Below are 26,852 nucleotides of genomic sequence, written 5' to 3' on the forward strand. Positions count from 1 at the left end.
GCTGAGCAGCTTTTTTTTAACTGTTTCAAATACTTGCCAGTGTAGTTTTTTTGTTTCATTTCACTGGCAAGGTGAACCAACAAAGAAAGAAGAGAAGTTGACCTTTTTTTAATGCAAATTAAAGAAGCCCTAGGTTATTAGGCAAACAAATAAAAAAAGGGTGCCATATGTGTTAAAACGGCTGGCTTGTTCTACATGCAGCAGGCAAATCAGGCACAGGCATAGGTAAAACAGAAAAGAAAAGTCTATTTAATACAAAATAAAAATCATAATGTGTTTATAAAGTAGAAATATAAGTCGTCTTGTGCATGTAACAGGAGTATTTGTTGGAATTCAGCACAATTAGTTGCATCTTTTGAACTGCTTGGTAATTCAGGTAAGAGCTGCTCTTATTGTCTTCTATGTGACTTTTGAAGCCTGCATGTCAAAGACAAATCCGTGTATATTTTCCTTTTAATGAATGGACTGCAAACAAATAATTATATTCAAATTTTAGTTGAAAGTTTGCACATGCTTTTCCTTGTATCTGTGCAAATTTTATTTTCCTTGTAGTCCCTCATCCTATAAATGTGCAGGTTGGACTCAATAACAACACCAAATTAGCCCTGTATGAGTGAGTGAGGGTGCCGTGTAATGAAATGTCGTGCAACACTGAGTGAGCAGGTATGCAAAATAAGTGAATGAATGAATTATATATACTGTTAATCCTTTACTAATTAAATGTATTTATTTTTTTTTATTTTGTTCTTTATGTGAACATTTTGAAAATGTCTTCTCATATACAGCATTAACCAGTTAATCAACCTATAAGGCCAATGAAAAAACTTACTTTTTCTGAAACGTCATGAAATTGTTTGGAAAGATTAGCTTCCAGTTTGTAATGTAGATGAGATGAGCCTGGCATTCTGGATTACTTAATGAAATCCTAGCTTGATCGCCATCATATCAAGAGAATTTAAATAGAATGTGCACAGCTTAAGCATTCTGCTTTACAAGAATGATAAAAATGACAAGGTTTTTGTCAAAACTGCTGCTGTCTGAAGATGGCGCCTTTAATGAGACATGACATTGTTTGGTACAAGTGATAATTCTTTCAGAATTCTTTTGTATTCAGTTGCTTCATACTTTTTAGTGTAGACATCTGTTGTTTCTAGAGCTTGTGGCTGAGTGTTTGACAGTTCCACATACAGTGAGTTCTTATTCTGGCTCTGTTTAACATGTCACATGATACTGTAGTTTGATGCCCATAATTTATTGCTACTAGCTTGTCAAAACAAGAGCTTAATTTGAACTGTTTACATCCTAACATGAGCATAAAATTAATGAGTATATGCAAAAAGACTTGAATTTCATGTGGAATATGCCTTATGTATGCACAAATTGCATGATAATTACCCTGGGTGATACATTTCAGCAGCTAAATTATTATACTGTATGTTTTTGTGCATTAAAGATGGGGCTTGTGGGATTAAAGTAAAGAGAATGCTTAAACAACAAAAGTGTGTTTAAGTTAAAGGACTCCTGGCTTTAGGTGAGGCACTTATTAAAATATTTCTTTTATTATGAATGTGCAGTTCCAAATAATTATTGTTTTTTGTGATCAATATTTTAGTGAACCTTAATCACAATATAATGAGGTGAAAAATAAATAAGCAAAGGTAAAAGCACAACCCACCCCACTCATACCACACATACCCAGTAATCGCAATGTCTACAGCATACTTCAGTCCCCATAATAAGGGGGCCTAAAGAGTCTCAGATTTTGAGTAACTGATCAAAGTTGTTGCAGGCTTACTATTTATCTGTGACATGAAGAGCTCAAAGAAGATACTTTATTGCCATATCAACATAAACATACAACCGAGGGACAACATTCTCATTCCAACAGCCACGAAACAAACAATTTAAAACTTAGACATAGTCATAAAAAATGGTCAAGATTTTAACCTCATTCTTCTTGACCTCTGTGGGCACTGTATGTACTTTTATGAATCCTGGTAATCCTGAGTGGGTAAAGGCAGACATAACTGTATGTAGAACAGCATGTAGAGTGAAGGCACAGTGGCAGAATTGTAAATCAAACAAATTATAACTTACAATTTCATTTTATTAAAGCTCCTTAATTGATAAATTAATTATTAACTTACTGTACCAATGGAAAAATCACTGAAAGATTGACAGGGCCAGCGTCGGGAATATTTTACTGAAATTTACAGATTAGAAAGTTTAAAATTAATTCATATGAAGTTGTATAAGAGTTCTACATTCATTTATCCATTTTATCTCTGTGCAAAGTCTTCATGCAGTAAAACAATAAAAGCCAAAATTAGGCACAGTATGAAGAGAGAATATGAGGTTTATTTGGCATGTGGTTTTATAAATGTTAAATAATATGTAGTAAATACTGATATAATGTAATATTAGATACAATATAAAGAGAGGGCTATGGGTTGTACAGTCTATTATGAGGACATGTGCACCAGATCAAAGAGTTAGATGACTATGTCACATACTCAGAAAAGACAGGAGGTGTAGGTGTTGTCTTTTTGTTTCTGATTGTGTTATTTGAATTTTAGAAAGAATTTAATAAGCCATATTTAGAAACGAAAATAATGCAATTGTCTGACTTTTTCTGTTTTATTTTAATGTATTGGTCCTGTCACTGTTGTAATATTGAAAATGAAATATAGTGTAGCGCTGTACTTTGGCCACTAGAGGGCATTGCAACTGTAATAATTATTAAAGAAGGACGGTGATTGTTTTAAAAATAATTTTCTCCGCATAAACACCAGGAGGCGTTAATTAAAATGAAATGATGGCTTCCACTGCACCCTGTTGGATGAGAATTCAAGGTGCACCTGCTTGGCTAAGTGCCAACTCATTTAATCTGAAGGTCAGAAAAGCAAATCCAGCAATAGTTTCATGCTGTGTGATCCAGATGTGTCTTCATGTTGCTATTCATATTACTATCTCGCTCTAAACGTCAGGATTTAACCAGAAACAGCATGTGCACACAATATGCTGAAGAAGTAAAGGTGATGATTTGCTGTTCTTCAGTCTGCCTTGTTATCAAAATTCTTCTGCTATTTCTTCAAATCCTTTAACTTCTGTATACAAGGATCAGAAGTAGCTAGGCTTTTCAATATCGCTATTCTTAGGTGTTGAATTCCAAATCATCTTAAGTATATTTTGCCAAAGATTTGTTATGTATCTTCCTTGGACACTCTTTGCCAAATCCTTGTTCACACACTCCACTTGCTTTTACCTCACAGTTACAGTAACCTGTAGTTAATTAAGCTCTTGCTGACTTTATTTAACCCAATACCCTACCTAACCATCATTCAGTCGTTGACTTTTTCATTTCTTTGTTTCTAATGCTTTTTCTTATACTTAAATCTTTACTCTCTGACTACTGCTAAAATGGCTCAGAAAGAGCAAAATACACAAAAAGGAGCACACAAAAATACAAGGGATGGGAGAATCATGGAGAATACAAGGTGTGACAGCAAATAAGTGTGTATTTGTGCAAAAGGTAGACGTAAATTCAACATGAAAAAAGAATGTCAAGAACTTATCTGTTACTCACTTCATAGTGTAAATAGAAATGGCAGGCAGGTGAACTAACAAAAGCCCACAGGACAACTGCATGTCGTTAGAAATGCACTTGGTAATGCTTAGACATTAAAGGTAAGGTAAATCTCCGTTGATATTATTAAATGTTTAAGGTTTTGTGTAAAGTACACATATAATTTCAATTATGATATACAGTACAAGTTTCTCTTGGATTGTGATAAAAAATAAAATGCAGCAAAACTACACACAATCTGAAGAGACAAACTTTATGCCAATAGAGAAAAACAAAACTATTTAAGTAAAATGATAACTGTGTACCATTCAACCTATAGCTCCATATTATATGTAATCCCTTGGAACAAACCTAAAAGAAGCACCCGCCGATTTGTTGATATTAACTGCTGCAGGCGGCTATTACGCTGCACATCTCTCGATTTGGAAGCCACCATGCACTCAATAATGTTTAAACATTAAAGGCAAGGTAAATCTCTTTTGAAATTATTAAACATTTAGCATCATCACAAAGCATAAAACAGGAACCTAATAAAATTCTAATGTGCAGAAATTATTTTTGATCGTTTTTATAAGTATCCGTTGAATTTAATTTTTACACTTTTCTCCACAGTAACTATCCTAGGTGGAAAATCAATTCACTAGTTATGCTGCAGGGAAGGCAGCTTTGCATCCTTACTGGCAAACATGACTTGCAGAAAAGATGAGGTTATATCTTGAAGGTGAATGTATTTGTCAATATTAATTTTTGTCAACGTGCTTTTGTCCTGCATACTTTAGTTGTGCCGTAGGACAGGTAAAAAAACGCTAAATTAAAATAGAATGCTAATTGGTGGAGTGATTTGTCAGTCACTCTTCAGGGTTTTGCTGCAGATAGATAGATAGATAGATAGATAGATAGATAGATAGATAGATAGATAGATAGATAAGGCACTATATAATAGATTAGGCACTATAGATAGATAGATTAGATAGATGATAGATAGATAGATAGATAGATAGATAGATAGATAGATAGATAGATAGATAAAGCACTATATGATAGATAGATAGATAGATAGATAGATAGATAGATAGATAGATAGATAGATAGATAATGTCAATGCTGAATGAAATTGCATGGTTACCACAGCAGTGAAAAAAGGCACTAATATACAGTTAACAATTATTATAGTTTTACATTTTTACCAAAGTAGAAATCCACATATAAAATGAATGAACTATAAATATTATGAGCCCATGCATGCTGTTCTTTACAATGTATTAACAAAGTTTATATACTTTCTAAGTGTAAAGTGATTAGAATTGCACATAATGAGAACTGCGTATACTTAGAAGTTACAATGGCACAGTCTTTGGCATAGCACAGTATGTTGTACTTAGCGTCATTGTATGTTAAAAGGTCTACTAAACCAGCTCATTATCATTCAGCACACCAGGAACAATATCACCTTGACCAAGGGATGACTCATTATAGAGCTTGATGACTGACGGTAGAAATGACCTTGCATGTGCTCATTACAGCAAAGTGGTTGCTTCAGTCTATTATGAAATGTGTTGCTACGTTGACCTCATACAGTACATGAGAGTCATTGTCCGGGATATTAAGTAGCTTCCTGAGTGACCACTTCCTCCAGTATGTCCAGCTTGACTCCTAACACTGAACTAGCCTTTTTAATCAGTTTGTTTGATCTGTTGGCATTACATCCACTAATACCTTTTACTAATACACTGCTGAATAGAAAATTACACTAACCACTACAGACTGGTAGAAGTGGCCTACATATGCCAAATGACCTCAGCCTTATCAGGATATAGAGATGACTGTGACCTTTCTTGTACACAGTCTCTGTATTGGTGTAAGAGCACCCATTAACACTCACATTCAAAAGCCTGAATGAACAGTTGAGTGAAGGCACTTCTCCTTGACTCAGCTGACTAAGCTTTTATTGCTCATGCTCTGTGATGAGCACAGTTTACAAATTCACATCTTGCTCCATATTTTGCTCAAAGAGTCCTTGCTGTGGTGCCAGCCATATAAAATGAGACCTGATGCACATACCCACTGAGTTTAGATACTAGCGTGATTTTCCTCTATGCCAACTTTGCTTGTGTCCTCCATGCTCAAGTTTGTTTACATTCAGAGATGATTGTTTTCTTCTGCATGCTTAGAGATTGTAGACTGCCACAATGTAGGTGAGATTATGTAAATTTGTGTGATGGTGATTTGTCCAGGGTCAGTTTCTACCTTACTTTTGCCTCTCTCCACCCTTAGATACAAACATCAATGTTTGTTAATTTCTCTTGATTGTTCAGTGGTGGGTTTGGAAAGGCTTTAATGCACACAATCACTGGAAGTGAGAGCTGGTCATAGCATACATCAGACAATATACCGGGGTGCTTGATTTTTACACAGTTCTTTTTTACTACAACTGCACCACTGGAGCTGGAGATTGTTTTGAAAGTAATATTTGTTAATGACATGTATTATGATTCACATTGTGTTTCCTGGACACACTTTAGAGTGTAGTAAAATTTAATACAACTAGTATATATGTATCTAAATTTAAAATGTAAACAGAGCTGCATTAGCTTTCTCAATCTTTGCATGCCACTATCACTAGCATTTTTCACTTTGGAGAGAATGATCATTCTTTTCATCAGCCTTTAGGAAATAAATAAATTGATATGCTTCTATGATAAAAATAAAGGACTAAAGAGCATCATTAAAGATAAACATGGGTTACAATTCTACATAACAATCTAAGGCTAGTAATCGCTTACAATGACAGAGCTCTCTCGGTCTCACTCCTTTCTTTGTTTTAAGTTGGCAGGTCAGGGTATGGCTATCTTTAGCCCTTCATATATCTCCTTTGTTCATTCTAAAAAAGTGAGACACATAAGCTATGGTGCCGTTAATTAATGATTGCTCTACTTTGATTCCAAATGCTAAAGCATAGAAGTCCTTGGCCTGCTAATCTGAATCAGCAACTTGATAGTACATTTCCTAACAAGCAAGCTGCTTATAGCAAAGATAAGCGATAAGGCATCACCCTGACTAATTTTAGACATCTTCAAATCTTTTCTCTCAACCTCATACTCCTCTTATTCTTGGACTTAATGTGAAGCCAAATATGGTAAATAAATGTTATCATATTGCACAGTGGCGCAGTGGGTAGCACTGCTGCCTTGCAGGTAGGAGACCCGGGTTTGCTTCCTGGGTCCTCTCTGCGTGGAATTTGCATGTTCTCCCCGTGTCTGCATGGGTTTCCTCCCACAGTCCAAAGACATACAGGTTAGGTGCATTGGTGATCCTAAATTGTCCCTAGTTTGTGCTAGGTGTGTGCGTACCCTGTGGTGGACTGGCGTCCTGCCTGGGGTTTGTTTCCTGCCTTGTGCCCTGTGTTGGCTGGGACTGGCTCCTGTGACCCTGTAGTTAGGATATAGCGGGTTGGATAATGGATGGATGTTATCATATTTGCGCAATATAACACAGCCATATGGCTTTGAACTTATTCTGGATCCACGTAGAGAGTTTGAGAGAAAAGGGCACAAGGCACATGTTATGTACTTGGTTTGTAGAGATTTAAAAACATGGCTTATACGCAACTATCAGATAATTCTGAAAAAGGCATGGAAATTAATTTTTTTTTTGAAGCACATGAGGAAATGAGGTATAAGTAAGTAAGTATAGAATTCTCACTTTTGTTCTATATTAAGCACTTTTATAGTCAGTATCATTATGTAGTATGGTAGCATAATCTCACAAAACACCATTCAGAGGTTGGTGACATTTACTCAAAAATTATAGCACCAACATTACCATATAATGCATACAGAGACGGTAGAGATGTACTTCAAAAGTTCCCGAGATAAGATAAGACCTGTGTCAGATTTGCAAGACTGCTCTCTTATACCACCAAAACTGTTTTATATGTAATATGGAACATTGTATTTTATGTTATCAATTGTTGCTTAACAATGCATTTAATTTAAGGCTGCTATACATAAACACACACTGAAATACAGAAGTCTGTTAATATCCCGGGGTCAGATTTGTAAAACTTATCTATGCTCAAAAAGAAGGTCAAAATATGTGTACTCAACTTTCAATGCAAAAGCCGGAATTTATAAAGAAAACTCTGTGGCAGAGTTTGCATACATTTATGGCAACTTTGATCCATACATTGACAACATTTTGGAGAAACTGGGAAATAGGGAAATGCATCAAAACCAGCTTAATGACAACTCACATGTGATTCATATTATTATAATGTATGTTGACATAACAGACATATTATACGTCAATGATGCACACACTCTAATTTAGTTCCCTTTAAAAAGGGCCAATGATGCGTATTTGCACAGAAGAAGCTTTCTCATCAATTTATATCAACTACCTGTTGTCAGTTCTTATGGAAACTACATGACAGATGAGGAATATTTCATCCAATCTTCACTCCATCATGTCTGCAGTGCTGGGAGCCATTAATCGAACCGGTGAGGTGCTATATCCAGTTTTTGTATGCTCTGAGCGTATATACAGTGCATAAAACATAAGATATTAAAAAGTTCATAAAACATAACAGGTTAAAAGGGCAATTTGCAGCAGTGTACTCTTTTCCTACTATAATTGGCAATTGACTGCGCTCAAATTGCAATAAGGGCACCGAACGAGCAGTTACATTTCAATGACGCACAACACAATATGAAACTGAATGTCATGGTTAGGTGGTCCGGGTCAACTCTTAATTCATGTACTTTGAATAGCATTGGAAGACAACTTGCTGACAGTACTAAATTTAAAGCCTGGCTTGTTGATAATGTAATTGGATGAACCCTCTGTGTTTCATATAGCCAATACTATTCATTGTAATAGAAATGAGGTCATTACAAGCTGCTGTATCTCTACCAAAGGTCAGTGGCAGGCCTACTTCATCCTACAGGTCCACCACCAGATTAAGGCTCTTTCTAATGCACTGAGTCTTTGGTAACTATAAAACAACCTATATCAGAAAGCCTCTATGTCAGTTCTCTTCAGTTAAGAACTTATGTTGCCCTATCTCCCACCTTTTGCAAACATGTCTTAGACCAGATCTTTTTCTGGTGACCCATTCTGTCCTCGCCTTCTGTAGTTTCTGACCACATTTAATTGCTCATACATTGCTTTGTTAATTTATATGACCACACTGGTTCATGTTTTCTTCCATTTTGAGGGCCTCTGCTGGTGTCAGGATTGAAACCCTTCTGAAGAAATCCCCTGTATTTTTTTTTCCTTTGGATTTTGTTTTATGGTAATGATATCATATTTATACAATTTGTGCAGTTTGTGTTTTTTCTAGTGTCTGAAGCTGTGCTGTTGCTAACAATATGATTACCAAAAATGACTGCACAAAAAGTTACAATCATGGGCATATTTAGGATTGTGGCAAATTGTTCAGTTTGTGGATACATTTTCAAACATTTTCACATATAGTTGGTAGAAACAAATCTCTTTCATCTGTAAAGATTTTGGCTAGACTTTTATTTGTGATTTTTGGTTTGTGTATTGGACTTTGACAAAACAATTTCATTGAAGTTCTGGTTTAAACCCTTTTTGTTTCATGATATATGACTTCTCTCATTCTGTGCCTGCTTATTAATACCTTTTGGTTTGCCACTTTTCAACTTGGCAGAATATTGGAACTCTGTCCCCCTGCTGTATCACCTTTCCCTGCTTGAATTCCCATAATGATTTAAAATAAAATTGTCCAAAATTGTGATTGATTAAATAGTAACTCTGTTAACTTCCTGTGGTTATTCGTTTAGATGTGCAGTCGGAAGGTAGAAGTTGTGCATCGTCATCTTTGCACCTACTGGTGCTGTTTGGCAGATTTCTTGATTCAAGTGTTTTGTGTACTGAAATCTGCATCTTCTGTGACTCTTTATTATCAACTGTCTAAAAGCAGTCCTTTTCACCCCCTTTTGTCAGGGTGTGGCACACGTTTACTTCAAATGCATGTCTTGCAATTTATATTTTCACAAACATAGCTACTAGATCTTTCAACCTTATGCAGACTCTGTACTGTCATCATAACTGAACAAAAGAGAGCACTAATGGCACTTGCGACAATGCATCATTCACTTTCACCACTAGTCCATTGATGTCTTCAAACTTCAATATATAATCTGATTTTTAGAAAGGTTTACCCTTGCAACAGATTATGCTTATTTTTCACACACGCAATGTACTTGTTACACATACAACAAACATTTTTAAGGTCAATAAGGGTCTTTCTAGGAGACGTTTCAGTTGTAAACAGTTCATTGCATTCTGTGGGATCAGGTTAACAGGAGTATTATTACTCTTTGCAGTTCAACATCACTGCCCGCACCGTTCTTAATATGCCCAGGATAGCCTCTCCATCTTGTTTTAAGCAATGAATGGGCAAATAGTGTGCTATTTGTGTGTATAATTCATGTCAATTTGATCCACCTGGAATGGTTAGACATTTTTCTATTATATTAAATCATTGATGCAGGGAAAAACAGATTCTTGAAATTTTTTTGTTAAATGTGGCTGAGAGTTTAGTAGTCTACAAAACACCTTGAAGCCTTCTGAGACCTTCAGCAACTCATTTAACCTGCCTGTGCTCCAAGAGCTACAAAAAATGTTAATAGTACTATAGATCTGCAGTGGTCAAATAACATTAGATCATAGTCACAATCAGCAAGTACTACATACGTAAAATAAAGGATGGTTGTTTAAATGAAAGACATTTGTTTCATCTCCCTGCCACCACTCTGTCATATGCAAATGTCTCTTACTGATCTTTTCTTTTCACTGCCACCAACTGTCACACATTTATTTCTGTAATAATAAATAATAAATATAATTTGAGTGTACTTGTTACAAATGTCAGCCTTTGAAACTTAATGTACACAGTGTTGCTGAGATATTCCCAGATTGCCTGTGTGTTTATTTCTTGAGTCTTGCTAAAGGTTCTGCAGTTCAGATGTCCATTTGGATAACTTGATACAAGAAGGAAATCAACAGGCTGCTCCCTGCTCACTGCATGGACCATCCTTCACACTACAGCACTACAGTTCCTGCCTCTGACTATGGACCCAGTGCAAGTTACTTACCCTGGCTTGGTTCAAGTTGTAAGACATACCTATAAATATTATACCATATATCTGTTCTCATAAAGCACAATGGGATAGGGGTAAACATGATATACAAATGATATGTTGTTTAAGGGACTTTTTTAGACCTTCTGATACAAAATACTTGGAAAATGCAACTTTAATGTGTGCTGTGGAAGAATTCACATAGCGTAGTTGTGCATGGAAGTGCAAGCAATATTTATTATATATAGAACCACTAACAGAATGAAAACATCATGCATCATCACACAGCTCCTCACAGGGCTAACAAGAACACATTAACATCAAAAAGTGACACTTCATGTAGTTTCAGACTAGAGCCCAGCATGTGCATTTAACATTCTGAAAAAGAATAACAAGAACGAGCAACATACAAGCAACTGTGACTGGAGCCATAGAGTTAAAGTTACATAAAAAGCCAGCAAATGTCATATGCATATGTATTTTTAAATGTCCCCTGTAACAATGTAATAAGATTTTGTTGAAGTTTTCTCACATAGGAATAAGTAACTATGGACAGTAGTTATTGGTACTTTGGAAGTCAGAAGTCCAAACATTGTGCTTGCGAAAGCCTCATTATATAGCAGTAACTGGTTAACCCCTACAATGTCTTTAAATGTTGACTGCATGCTGTGCCTTTTGCAAGTCTTTTCTGACCTGATTCTGTCACCCCTTTTTAGGTGTCCTGGACTTCAGGTTGTACACCTCAAACCCATTTTATATTGATTGGCCATCCTAACCTATAATATTGATGATCCTACGCTTTAGAGCAGAGTAAAATCCACTAGTGTATATGGTGGGTCAAAATTGACCTTAAGGATGTGTCAAATTTTGCTTCAGATTTACAAAATTGTGACATTTGGTCACTTCACTATAAGCGTTCATATTGCTGAGCTGAAAATATGCCATTTAAGATGGTTTTATGAGTTCTGAAGAAACAAACTACCCTAAACACAAGTGAAAACCCATTAAAGTCAATGGTGGGTCGATACTGTTTATTAATTTAGGGAAAAACAGGAAATGTCCTGAAAAAAATGCAATTTAAGGTGTTTTCAAGCAAAAAACCCAAACCTAATTTGACCTGGAGGTGATACAACTTACAATACAATTTATTTTTGTATCACGCTCTTCACTGACTGCAGGCACAGAATGCAGTGAACAATTCTCAGTGAAAATACAAATATAGATTATACAAGTACTAATTACTAAATGCAGAATTGGTAGACATATAAATGCAGATTTGATAAAAACACACAAAGAACAAGACAGAAACTGATTAAACATAAATAGAAACCAACAATATTTGCTCCTTAATTAATTGTTGAACTATGGCCAGTTGACAACGGGGTGATTAAAACTGTAAAAGAGAAAGACAAGCACAAAGTCACAGCCCTGAAGACCTCAGCCAACTGGTCGTCTACCGACTCCTGGGTTTTGTATAATGGCGTCTGTGCTGGCCATCTAAATTGAAGAGAGAATTTTTCCATCCAGTGATTCCAACACTCTATTAACCAACAAGATGAGTTTTCTATATACAGGAGAGCAGCCTGGCAGTTGAGCAGTGGCACCAACTGCCACATCCAAATACAGAAAAGAGAAACAAAATAGATTAGGTTTAGTAATAGTTTAAAAATATTGTGATTCTTATATTTCTGCACGAATGACTAAGAAACAGGAAAACCAATATACACAGCTAAAAGAAGGTCAGCTCTATCTGGGGTATGCTAGACTAAAGTAGCGAGAGTTCAGCTTGAATTTAAAGGCTGAGACTGAAGGGGCATCTCCCTTCATTAGCAGGCAGACCATTTCAAAGCCTCAGGGCCCAGTAACTAAATGCTTGACCTTCTACTGTTATTTTATTGATCCTCAGAATATTAAAAAGGCAAGATCTTGAGATCTCAGTGGGCACTCTGGTTTGGCTATTTAAAGCTTTATTTGTTAAAAGGAGGATTTCGAATCAGTTCTAGGCTTAGCTAGCAGCCAGTGTAAGGTCTTGCGAACTGGAATTGTGTTAATATTTTCTGGTTTGTGTGATAATTCTTGCAGCAGCATTTTCAATTAACTGAAAGCTGCAGAATTTTAGCAGACAAGTAAATAATTACAGATTGTTATAAGTGTCCATGACTCCTTTTGTTTTCAAAATCCACTAATTTCATTTGTTCTCACAGGAATTTTGCTTCAGAGTTGCCCTGTTTTCAGAAAGTCTCCAGGCAAGGGGGTAGTACAACTTAAAAACGACACAGTTGTGCCTTTTTGGAATAGTCAAATAATAAAAACAGCTTTAAGGAAATTACTGTTCTGCACTGTTGTTGGCAAGCAATCTCTGCTGGTGTGCCCAGTGAACTTTTGCTACTTTTGGTCAGTTGGACTTTAGTACATGTAGTCTCACTCAAAAATAGATAACAGCCTTTGACCTATTGACCATTGGCAATGGTACTTTGAATGGTCAAACATAGCAAAACATACATATTTCTGAAAGTGTTTTGCTACTATATAATACATTATTTAACTTTTAGATGATGCTTTGTCTTTTTTTATTCTGGGAGGGACCCTTCAGAATCCTTTGAGGAGTGTAAAGCCCATGTGTCATCAGTGGGTGATGCTACTGTTCACAGTGTCACAAGGCAGCCATCACACAGTTAGTCCTGCAACAGCAGCTTTCGTGCATTTGTCTTTCACAGCATATTTGAGTTTAGCATCAGAGCTTCATGAGCTGCAACATTCAGCAAAATCAGCAAATAAAGCAAAAACCCAGGGCCACGTGCTTCAGCTAAACCAAAACCATCTGTGATTTGGGCGAGGCACACACTTTGTTGCCAGAATGAGAAGCAAGCAGATGTATACATTTAAGGTCACATTCTGAAAACCACATTTCTAAAGGAGGACATTATTTAAACCCTAGACCATGTAACTTCAGCCAAGTGAAACTAAGCGTTTGGGGCATGGGCCCATTACTAAGCTTGTTTGTTTGAAGTGGCTTTCCTGTTCCAGGAAGAGTGTCAAAATGACCCAAATGGTGTGTGGGTAGGGGGGTGGGGGTGGGATTGAGTAGAGAAAGTTGCTGTTTTTAGGGGAGAAGATTTAGAGATGAATGCATATTAATACTATATTATGTTAAAAAATAATTGCTTGATTACGAGAGCTCTAACACAGAGCCCATTTAAGAGGTCCTTGCCTCTCTCACTAATTATATGCTGCCTCTGCATCACTACAAGCCTGAATTCAAAGCATACGGCAAAAGACAACTCACAAAGAGGGGATCTTCACAAGTACCCATAGAGTAGACAAGATCAACTATTCAAATCAATCTTGAAAGGGAAAAAAACTCTTTAATAAATTTGTTAGAGGTCATCAATCCAAAATTACGGATCTATAGGTGCTGATTGTGGTTCACATTGATGTCTCTCCGCTCAAAGAGCCAGGGAGCAGTTACTGAATTTTATATTCTCTTCTCTTGTGTATCTGGGTTTTCTCCACCTCTTCCGTTTTCTCTCATATCTCAAAGACATGCATTCTTGGAGGCAGGATGGGTGTGTGAATGAGCTTGGCCTATTATGGACTGGTTTCTTATCCAGGGCTACTACCTGACAGAAACGGCTGCAGTTTCTTACAACCCTTTAAAGAATTAAGGAAGATTAGAAAATGGATGAATGGATGGTTTCTGCATAGGTTAGAGCTCCTTTTCTACTTCAGCATCTTACCACCTGTTCCTAATAGAAGATCCTGTGGTTGATCTCTCACTTGGAATCCCAAGAAACCATCAAGCTGCAGTGAATAGTACCGTATATACTCACGTTTAAGTTCTCCCACGGATAAGTCGGGACTTGATTTTACCATATAATTTCCGGTATTTTATTATGTCGGTCATATAAGTCAAATGCAGAAAACTCACGCAATTGGTCCAAGAGATTATGATATGCTAACGCCCATCTGAGAGAGTAACCACGGAGCACACTGCCTTTTTTTTTTCTTCTATGTATTGTGCCTATGTGACCACATTCTAATACCCAAATTATTCTGAAGCGATGTTTGCACTGTTTTGTGATTTTTGTATCTCATACCCTCATACATCTTTATCGTAAGAGCATCCTTTATTTACCATGGAGCATTCAATCAGAAGAAAATATGAAGCTGGTTTTGAATTAAAAGTCGTTGAAGTAGTGAAAGAAATTGGTAACTGCGCTGCTGCAATAAAATTCAATGTGTATGAGAAACTGGTGTGAGATTGGAGGAAGCAAGAAGATGTAAAAAAAAAAATGAATTAAGTGTCACATTTTTGAATGGGCATATAAGTCAGGGTCTGATTTTATGATCAATTTTTTGTTTTTCAAGAACCCGATTTATACGCGAGTATATACGGTTAATATCATCAATTAAAACATCACTGTGATTTGTACTTTAAATGGTTTGAAGTCATATTATAAGAGTATATATTCACACACACATACAAAGGTGTTTTCGTGGGTAAACAACTACAACACAAGATAGAGATACAGCTCAAATAAAATCATTTTCATGAAGAAGGACATACTGAGATTTTAAGGTACCAATTAAAAGAAATGAATAGACAATACATTTAGGGCAACAGTATAATTTATAGGACTCATTTTTCTAAATCTACAGTATTTTAATCAGATAATGAAAGGGGTGGTTGAAACACCCTTCTGTTTGCAACCTGTTCTAAAGTTTTGAGATTGATCCGCTATTTAGAAATAGCCTTTGGATTTCAGAAATGAAGCCTTTGGATGTCGTAACTCTGAATCAAGACAAACACGCAGAGCTGAAGAGTAGAACCACAGCAACAGAAAAGAAATTTACTCATATTCTTGAGATTCTTGTGTAGATAATTGTGAAGATTTAATTTGCTCCATGTCTGTTTGTAAGGTGCCTTTAAAAGGTATGTTTTTTATAATTCTAATTGATTTAGATCATTTTGCATAGTGATCAGTTTTTATTTAATAATAAAAAGTGTTTTGTCTTTTAATCATTGTAAAAATAAAGTCCACCACAGTGTCTTTACCGCGTTTATTTTATTCAGAATTACTGTAGGTATGAGTGTTAATATACTCTTAACCAGTACAAACAGTAAACATTTTCACAGTAGACTATGCATTCATACATCTATCGGCTGATCTAATCACCTTGTCCGATTCAGGATTGTGAAGAGACTGAGTCTACCTGGTAATAGTCTCGTATGGCCTAATATGATATGAGAAAACGCGTCTCGTGTAATTCGTTAAACAGTTTGTAGTAAATAGTGGTGAAATCTGCTGCTAAAGTGGCAACTTCTTAAGACTTCTTCCTAAGGCATGCACTCCCAATTCCTTCAGTCCATGTCATTTAAACCACCAAGGTTTAAGGGAGAGAGCAAATGAAACTAAACATAAGATTTGACGCTGAGAAAAAATAAAAAGCTAAAATACCTGTTATCAATTCAGGAGCTCAGTAGCATAATGTAAATGAATCTTAATGATTTGTTTCTACATTGAAATGACAGAACAGACAGAGAGACACACATATAGACCAGTGCAACTGCTTGGCTCCATGCATTAGAGAAGTGCTTCTGTGCCACTACTATATCGTTCTGTCATTTTGTCTATTGTATTAGTATATGGCATAACAGCAACAAATCGAGTGTAAATAAGCATTGTATTCTATGGATGTATACAACTATATTCTATCATGGCATGTTTGCATTTCCAGTTAAACAGCAATGTTAAATTCCTGTGGTTACTCATTTAGATGTGCAGTCAGAAGATGGATGTTGCACGGGCTCATCTGTGCACCTACTGGTGTTGTTAGGCAGATTTCCTGATTCAGGTGTTTTGCGTACTGAAAGCTGCATCTCCTGTGGCTCTTCTTTATCAACTCATTTAACAGCAGTCCTTTTTACCTCCTTTGACAGGGTGTGGCACACTCTTTACTTGAAATTCAGTTTCACAAAGCAATTCATATTTTCACAAACATAGCTGCCAAATCTTTCAACCTTACACAGACCCAATACTGTCATTGTAACTGAACAAGAGTACAAATGGCATTTGTGACAATGCATCATTCACTTTCAACTTTAGCCCATTGATGTCTTTGAACATCAATATATAATCTGAGTTTCCAGAACAGTTTCTCCCTTGCAACAAGTTATGTTTATCTATACTAATAAAAGGCAAAGCCCTCACTGACTGACTGACTGACTGACTCACTAATTCTCCAACTTCCCGTGTAGGTGGAAGGCTGAAATTTGGCAGGCTCATTCCTTACAGCTTACTTACAAAAGTTAGGCAGGTTTCATTTCAAAATTATACGCGTAACGGTCATAACTGGAGCCTACTTTCGTCCATATACTGTATACGGCCATAGCCAGCAGCTCGGTCGCCGTGTGAGGCGGAGTTGCATCTCACCTCATTATGCCTCCCACGTAATTGAGTGCCTGCCCATATAAGGTAAATATTCGCAGGTGAAGGGCTGTGCTCAGCATATTTATAAGTGCAGCTACTGCGGAAACCCTCCCTCAGCGAAAGTGCGAGAGAAACTTTTAAGTGCCGAGTCTGAGCTAAAATTAAATAAAGCGGTGGACATCGCAAGATCGCACGAGATATTTGTGAAATACAAGTTTAATGAGAAGAGGCAAGGTATAAAGCCTCGATGCTAAAGACCTGGCGAAGTCATGGAGAGCATGGAAGGACGAGTTCACATTATACACAGAACTTGCAATGCCGGAGGCAGAGGAAAACACTAAGGTCAGATTATTCCGTTATCTGATTGGAGAGAGCAGCAGAGAATTGTGTCAGGCGCTGACCGGTGATGTAAGACCTGATGAGTTAACCATGACCTTGAGTGGTGGGCTGTCAGGGCCTGCAAGGCCTTCTCTGCTGGCCTAAAATTATATCTGAATCACAAACTGATGTTAATTATATTTTGTCCATGAATACTTATTAAATAATTCCAAATACGTTGGTCTCGTCCGATGCGAGAGATGGACGTCTGAAGTGGAGCTCCGCTAGCAGTGGTGCTATTTTTCATATTATTTGCTTATTATTCTGAGATATCCTGTATTTATTCAACCCGAGAGGGACCGCTACAGTATATGTAAACACATATAAACATGGCCAACAAGAAGGGGGGTCCGAAAGAATCGAAGACTAAAGCTACATCCAAGCTGCGATCAGCAAGCCCTAGTTCGAGATACGGCCTCTCAGAGACAGACCTGGATCAGATGGGCGAAAGTACAGACTCCTCGGGACCACGGTCCGCTACATCGCCGCCGCTGAGAGCGAAAAGGGGAGCGAAGGTGCGATCGTGAGTGCAGATGTGGATAGCTCGCCGATTGGAGAGGATTACCTGAAACTGGAAAAGGCCGGGAGGTCCGCGGCTTCAGTTATGCAATCACGCGGGACTGGAGCAGCGGGGACACCGGCTTCAGCAGAGTCTGCTGCTTCATCTACGGTACAAGAAGGCACATTTGAGCTATCTGAACTGAAAGTGTTGCTCGCTGACCTCAGGCAAGATATAAAGAAAAGCGAAGGCTAATGAGAAAGCAACGGCAAAGGCACATGAGAGACTGAAACAGGAGATGAAACAGGCCAATGAATGTCTGCGACAGGAAATCCAACAGGCAAATGAAAGGCTTCGTCAAGAGGTACAGCTTGAACTTCGACAGGTGCTGGGTAAAATTGAAGAGCGCATTGAGAAAAACTCGCTAAACTGAGCACGCTTGCTGATCGATTGGAGCATCTTAGTGAGACATTCACGAATCGGATCGAAATAGCCGAACATCTAGCTGCCAGTGCCGAGGAAAGAGCAGTAAATGTCAGTTCGGAATGTAAAAAACTCGGAGAAAAACTTGGAGACAGACTGGCTGCGTTTAGAAGATGGGAATAGAAGGTATAATGTCAGAATTGAAGGCTTGCCGGAGAATCGAGAAAGTTTAAACCCGGTGAAATTCGCAACTGAACTTTTTCTAAAATAATCGGGGGCGACTTTAAAGCAGAATCTGAGATAGCAGCGGCTTACAGCGACGCTGATCAAACACCGTCAGACCCCGACCAAGATCTTTTATAGTCCGTTTTGAACGATTATCATTTAAGTTAGAGGTGATGGAACTCCTCAGGAAAAAAAAGGAAGATATTATATATGAAGATTGCCAAATTCGCGTCTTCCCTGACTTCTCTCCAGCAACAGCTATCAAACGCCGCCTTCTATAATATTAAACAGCTGCTACGGCAAGCCAATGTCAAATACGGCCTCCTGTATCCGCAAAACTGAAAGTGGAATGGCAGGGCATTTCTATGTTTTCGCTAGCAAGGAGGAGGCAGAAAATGAGTTAAGAAAGCTGATCCCGGACTATTCTGATACATAATTGTGAGTCATGGCGGTAAATGATAAAGCTAGGATTAATAATCTACTGTCTGATCTATTTGTTTTAAAATACGGGTTTTTATCAGCATATATTCTCATATTCTTATATTATTATTACTTACTTATTACTTATCATTACTTAGTATTACTAGGGCTAAATGTTTGTGTTTTATTGTGCTTAATTACGTTTTCCTCCTCTTTTTTTTTTTCTTTTCTAATTATTTCATGTGTACCCTAAATGAGACTGTTCAATATCATACCCTTGGTTTGCTGTTATTGCTATTACTGCATTAAGACTTGTTATGCTTGTTTTGGACACATCTTTAACACCATCACCTGGGTTTATTATCTGGGGATATCATCTTAATGCACTAAAATTGATGAAGATTATATGTATGTATGTATGTATATATATATATATATGTATATGTATATATATATATATATATATTAAGTGCAAAATTCTTTTCTTTCTTTTTCCTCTTTTAAAGACTATATTGGTAACAGATATCTCTATCTTTTAACCTTAAAGCGCCACTGCATGGGGGCTTGATGTGCTTTGGACGTGCTCTGTCTCTGGGTATGTCAGAGGACTGGGACTGCATGAAGTGGGTTTTAGCCTCACCTGGGGAGGCAAAAAGGGAGGGTGGGGGTTAAGGGGGGAAGAGAAAGAGAGCAGGCTTGATCTATATCTAATCTATCATCTCAATCTTTATAATTATAACTATCAACGTAATAATAAGCTGCATGGCAACAACTCTTGGGGGAATAGGAAATTAAGACCTAAACTATTTCACTTCCAGTTAAGACTATAATATGACACCAAAAACTCAGAATCAGTGTCTCCATGATGGGACAGTTAACTTCGTAAGCTGGAATGTTAAAGGCCTGAATCACGAATTAAAGAGAAAGAAAGTACTTTCTCACCTAACAGGTCTAAATGCTAAAATAGTATTTTTACAGGAAACCCACTTACTAAGTAAGGATCAGTTCCGCTGCAAAAGACTGGACTGGCCAAATGTTCCATTCTAGTTTTACAAAGAAAACTAGAGGGGTGGGAATTCTCATACATAGAACAGTACCATTTGTAGCATCAGATGTAGTATTGGATCCTGAAGGGAGATATGTGATGGTCATGGGAGACTTATCTAACTGTAAAATGATTTTGATAAATGTTTATGCACCTAATGTTGATGATAAGGAATTTATACAAAATTTATTTGCATCCATTCCCAATCTGAACACTCATAAACTTATAATGGCTGGGGACTTTAATTGTGTTCTAAATCCACTTTTAGATAAGACTTCCTCCACAGGGGAACGCAACTAACACCGCAAAGATAATTACAAAGTTTATAACTGATCACAACTTATCAGATCCCTGGAGGTTTTTAAACCCAAATTCAAGAACATATTCTTTCTACTCACCAGTACATCATTGCTACTCAAGGATTGATTACTTCTTTATAGATAATAACTTCTTGCCTAAGATTAAATCTTGTAAATACGATGCTATTGTTATTTCAGACCATGCTCCGATGATCTTGGAGCTGAAATTACTAAGCCCCATACACTCACCCCGAGATGGCGTCTCAATCCGCTTCTATTAGCTGACGAGAATTGTACTGAATTTATATCCAAACAAATTGAATTCTTTCTAGAGACAAATACATCCCCTGAGATCTCTGCAGGAACACTCTGGGAAACTCTTAAGGCCTTCTTAAGAGGACAGATTATCTCATATCTTTCCCACAGAAATAAATCCGAAGCGAAGAAAGTAGCAGAGATAAAAAGCGAAATTACTAAAATAGATGAAGAACATGCCAGACTACCAAGCGAGACTCTACATAAGAGGAGGCAGGCTCTACATTCAGAATTAAACCTCTTGACAACTAAAGAAACCGAACAACTAATTTACAAATCCAGACATCATTATTATGAACATGGAGAGAAAGCTAATAAGCTTTTAGCAACAAATTCACAAGCAAGAAGTGCAACGCAATCTCGTAATTACTAACACGAATGGAGATAAAATCATCGAACACAAAAATATAATGTGCACTTTTAGAGACTACTATAAATCCCTATATACTACTGAGTTTAAAGAAGACAATATACAATCTAATGCATTTCTGGATAAATTACAGATACCACAAATTGACGCTATTAGTGTGGAGGAGCTCGATAAACCTCTGTCATTATCAGAATTACTGGATGCTATAAAGTCACTCCAAGGTGGAAAAGCAGCAGGCCCTGATGGCTACCCTGCAGAGTTTTACAAGAAATTCTCCGCTCAGCTAGCTCCCTCCTATTAGCAACATTTACAGAAGCCAGAGATAACCAATCTCTTCCACAAACCTTTCGCCAAGCACTAATCACTGTCTTTCCAAAACAAAATAAGGACTTATTACAATGTGCATCATACAGACCAATTTCACTTCTGAATAACGACGTTAAAATACTCTCTAAAATCATAGCTAGAAGGATGGAGAAAGTGCTCCCTCAATAATATCACAAGACCAAACTGGATTTATTAGGGGCCGACACTTATCTTCAAATCTTCGACGCCTGTTTAATGTAATATACTCACCAACTAAATCAAACACCCCAGAAATATTATTATCATTGGATGCAGAAAAGCATTCGACATGATTGAATGGAAATACCTTTTTACTATTTTGGAGAAGTTTGGGTTTGGCCCGAACATTTGTGCATGGATTAAATTACTGTATACTAACCCAGAAGCTTCAGTTTGCATCAATAACATTTGCTCAGACTACTTTAAACTAGAACGTGGCACAAGACAAGGATGCCCTTTGTCACCACTGCTGTTTGCAATTGCCATTGAACCACTGGCAATACATTGTCGAAATACTGATCAGATAAAGGGGATTAGCAGAGAAGGACTGGAACAGAAAATCTCATTATATGCAGATGACATGGTACTGTATATATCGGATCCAGAAAATTCTGTGCCTGCAGTCTTAGCAGCACTCACAGAATTTCAAAAGCTCTCTGGTCTCAGAATTAATCTGAATAAAAGTGTACTCTTTCCGTGAATTCGCAAGCATATAATATTAGATTAGACACCCTTCCTTTTATCATTGCAGAACAGTTTAAATACCTCGTAAACATCACAAGTAAACATAAAGCTCTTTATCAAAAAATTTCGTCGCCTGTATGGAAAAAATTAAACAAGACTTGCATAGATGGTCAACCCTTCATCTCACACTAGCTGGAAGAATTAACACTGTTAAGATGAATATTCTTCCTAAGCTCCTTTTTATTTCAAAACATACCAATATACATTAATAAATCGTTCTTTAAGCAATTAGATTCAACAATAACCTCATTTATTTGGAATTCTAAACATCCACGCATCAAAAGAGCGACCCTACAAAGACAAAAGGCAGAAGGCGGCATGGCTCTACCTAACTTCCAGTTTTATTACTGGGCGCAAATATACAGTCGATAAGAACCTGGACACAAATAGAAGAACATACACAGGCATGGACCGCAATAGAAGTAAAATCCTGCAGTACTTCTTTGTATTCCTTGCTTTGTGCTCCAATAAACACACGCTATCGGCAATACACTAATAACCCAATTGTGCTCCACTCACTTAGAATCTGGAACCAATGTAGAAAGCATTTTAAGACGGAGAAGCTTCTTTCTGTGGCACCCCTGCAAAAGAACCACCTCTTTCAACCCTCACAAACATATGCAGTTTTAATATCTGGAAAAATTTGGAATTAACTTGCTTAGAGATCTTTATATAGACAACGCCTTTGCATCCTATGAACAATTACGTTCCAAATTTAACATTCCAGCTACAAATTTCTTTCACTATCTTCAAATCAGGAACTTTGTTAAACAGAACCTTCCAGATTTTCCTCATCTTGCACCCTCATCCACGCTGGAAAAATTATTGCTCAATTTCAAGGAGTTAGACTCCATCTCTACAATATATAAAATCCTTTTACAATCCCTTCCTTTCAAAGATCCAAGAGGACACTGGGAAAATGACCTCTCAATTAATATATCAGAAAAGGAGTGGAAAGTAGCAATGCAGAGAATTCACTCAAGCTCCATATGCGCAAAGCATACAATTATACAACTCAAAATTATATATCGAGCACATCTGTCTCACTAAAACTCTCCAAAATGTTTCCAGGGCATGATCCAACCTGCGAACGTTGCAACCAAGCCCCAGCCTCACTAGGTCACATGTTCTGGGCCTGCTCCAAATTAACATTATTCTGGACAAAAATTTTAATTACCTCTCAGACAGTCTTGGACTCACAATCCCTCCTAACCCATTAACAGCTGTGTTTGGGGTTCTTCCAGAGGGTCTTAAAGTGGAGAAAGACAAACAAACTGTGATTGCATTCACTACACTGTTGGCACGCAGACTTATTCTGATAAACTGGAAGAACCCAAACTCTCCTCTTTAAGTCAGTGGGAAACTGATGTGTTATATTATTTAAAATTGGAAAAATCAAATACTCAGTTAGAGGATCTGTGCAGACTTTTTCAAAACATGGCAGGATCTAATCAGTAATATTTTGAAATGATTTTATAAAGCACAGAGAATTTGTTGATTTAGGTATTTTTAAAAGCCTTAAATTTTACACCGTTTGGCTTGCTCTCTCTCTCAAGGGTGGGGATCGATCTGTTCTTAGCATAATTTTTTTTTTTTGTTAAAACTTGATTGCTATGTATTGATTGTAATAAAATTAATAAATAAATAAATAAATAAATAAATAAATAAATAATTCCAAATAGTCTGTCTGCTTCCTTTCATAGCTTTTCCGATGGTTGTGCTGCTTCTAGACATGTATTTTCGTATTAAAGCATCTAACCAATCACATTTCAGCCATCATTTGTTGACAGGCAGAGAGGCCTTCACAATCCGTTCTGCAGGCCCTCTAACACAGAATAAATGTCGATTAAATTGTTGCTTCAACCAATCAGATTTTGAGTTGGTGTCTGTAGGGCTCTCTAGCAGGCGTACGGCAACGTCACTGTATTCAGACCCATTGATTGGATAGAAGCCGATATGAGGAACTCTACAAGGCCACTGAATGCACCGCAGGCGCTCCGAGCGCAAGATCCTCGCGTGCACTACTGCCTACTCCATGGCAGGATTCTGGACAATATTATTTGCCAGACACAGACCAGATTTCAAGACTATGAAAAACTGATGTTTGTCATGCTCCTCGACCCCCAGAAGTTTTGGGAATACAAGAAATATTTCCCGCATGCAACCTTCTCCATATATATATGACTGACTTGCAAAGATTCTTGCACTTCTTTCAACCAGAAGCAGTAAAGCTACAATTGAGACCATGCATTACTTAATAAAGTTCTTGACTTTAATGTGACATTGAGTCTGTCAAAAAGCAATTCAACTTCAGTTTTAACAATGAACACAACATGCAAGGGCTTTACAGCTTAGCCATCTGCCAGTAAGCAGTTTAACTTTTTAAGTATTCTCATTGTTACACTGGCTACCAAGTCCTGTGCAAACCCTGTTCCTCAATTTACAGCAACAACTTGAAGAGGCTTGTGATTTTTTTCTTCATTTTCACACTGTTCAGAGAATGTCTGTTTATCTGATTATGGTTGTTCACATACATCACTTTACATGTGTATGGCCTGAAAGCGGGCTCCAAAAGAAGTGTAGTTAGCAGGATTTATTAGTGGCATGCTTCATAAGTAGCAGATTTTACAATGAATACTCATCGGCCTACATGCTCAACGTTAGTCTCATCAGACTATAGAACCTTTTCCCAGTTGTCTTCTGGGCAACTTTTACTTAGCTGTCTTGCACATTTGTTCTAATAGTAGCTTATTCTTTTTAACTCTCCCATAAAGCTAAGCACCAAGGCAACAGTTGTTGCATACACAGTCCAAAAATCTCATCCACATCCACTATGTGAGTTCACATAGGTCTCTTTGCAGCCTCCTTCAAAAGTGTTCTTCTTGTATGATCAATCTATTTTTGTGGACAGCCTTCTTTAGGCCGACTTACAGCTGTGCCATGCTCTTCCCATGTCTTATTAATTGATTTAACTGAACTCCATGGGATATTTAGTGACTTGGATATTTTCTTGTACCCATTCCTGACATGAGCTTTTCAATTCACATTTGTTGGAGTTGGTTGGAGTGTTCCTTTTCTCTTCATTGTGTAGGTGATGCCATGCTACTGACTCACCAAAAGTCAGGCCTTCCACTAATAGGAGCATTTAGATTACAATTAACTGAAGCCCCTTGATGACAGACAGGTGGTCTACACTTAACTAATTGTGTGATTTTTAAAGCCAATTGATTGGACCGGTGAGGTGTGTCACCTTAAAGGAGATTAATACAGTACTTTGCAGAGATCTGTTTTCACTTTAACATTAGAGTCATTTCTGTAGATTAGTGTCAAAAAGGCCAAGTAGAGTATAATGTGTTTCAATGTTGTTTAACAATAAAGTGTGATAACTTACAACAGGGTGAATACTTTTTATAGGCACCGTATATGCAAACTTACACCAGTGTTAAAAGTCAGGCTAAGTGCTATTTACCTTATGTTTCAGTGTTTGTCCTTCTGATCATACCATCAGACGTATCTTTAAAACCTTAAAAAATAAACCATTTATAAGGACTCTACTTTTCTATGTTATGTATGTGCATATTGATTTGTTCTTATTTATTACTTTGGTATGGCATTTATTCATTCTTATTTTTTCTATTTCTAATTTTTTCTTGTATTTTTTTTCTTTGAGATCGTGTAAAGCCCTTTAAGCCACACCCTTTGTATGAAAATACTCTTTAGAAATAAATGTTGTTGCTGTTGATATCTGTTTTGAGGTTTTTCTGTTCACATTTGTGGCCTGAAAATTAGGTACAAATTTAAAAAAGAAAATTCAAGGTGTACACAGAAACCACATTTTATACCGTGATCTTGGACTCACCCATGAACTTGAATGGAGACACCAGGTGCAAGAGAGCACATCTTGAACAAAGGGAGCAAACAACTTTTATCTGATGTTAAGCTCCAACAGGTGTGTTGAGCAAAATGGTCCAGAGGCACTCTCCTCAGAGCTACAGCAAGAGCTGTCCAGTGTTGCCAAGCCCTGGGGGAATGATGGTGGTGTTTTTTGTTATTCTTCTTTCTCTTTCTCCTCCTGCTCCTCCCCATACTCCTCATATCCCTGTCCTTTCCTACGTCATTTGCATGACTTTAATCCCTGCTTTACATGGTTCCTGAGACACCATTGCATAGGTTGGCAAATAAATTATTCTGTTAATATTTGTTTAGCTAAACTCATAAAGAGCCAGATAACTGACACTGTATTATCTACATTTTCTTATAAATTAAAACATTGACATTTCTAATTTTGCTAAGTATGAAACTAGAGTTAAATGACACACACACTAAAATTCGCAAAAAAACACTAAATGTCATATATATATAGATAGATAGATAGATAGATAGATAGATAGATACTTTATTAATCCCAAGGGGAAATTCACATTATATATGGTAATCTTCAATCAGGAGCAACAAAGGAACTAAGAAAATTTGAGCAATCAAACAAACCATGATTCTTATGGGAGAGAAAACAGCATGTAATCTTCAGAGGTGTGTGCCTGGAGCTTATAAAAAGAAAGCATTTCCATGCACAGAAAAATCCCACCCATTCATCCATCTCTTTTACAGTGTGGTCCATGGCCGGGCCATTCATCCCGGCCAATACCACCAGACCGCCAGAGGG

The 26,852-nt window shown here is 37.2% G+C and overlaps 1 protein-coding gene across 2 annotated transcripts in view; it reads left to right on the forward strand.

The window, feature by feature from the left end:
- The first annotated feature begins 202 nt into the window (after window positions 1-202).
- LOC120530836 (G-protein coupled receptor 55) overlaps window positions 203-26,852 on the forward strand; it is a 114,979-nt gene continuing 88,329 nt past the window's right edge. For both annotated transcript variants that reach the window (XM_039755517.1, XM_039755525.1), the window contains exon 1: window positions 203-376. The gene's annotated coding sequence lies outside the window, so the exon portion shown is untranslated. The remainder of the gene's footprint in view (window positions 377-26,852) is intronic.

Source organism: Polypterus senegalus, chromosome 1, assembly GCF_016835505.1.
Source record: "Polypterus senegalus isolate Bchr_013 chromosome 1, ASM1683550v1, whole genome shotgun sequence".
Lineage (NCBI taxonomy): Eukaryota > Metazoa > Chordata > Cladistia > Polypteriformes > Polypteridae > Polypterus > Polypterus senegalus.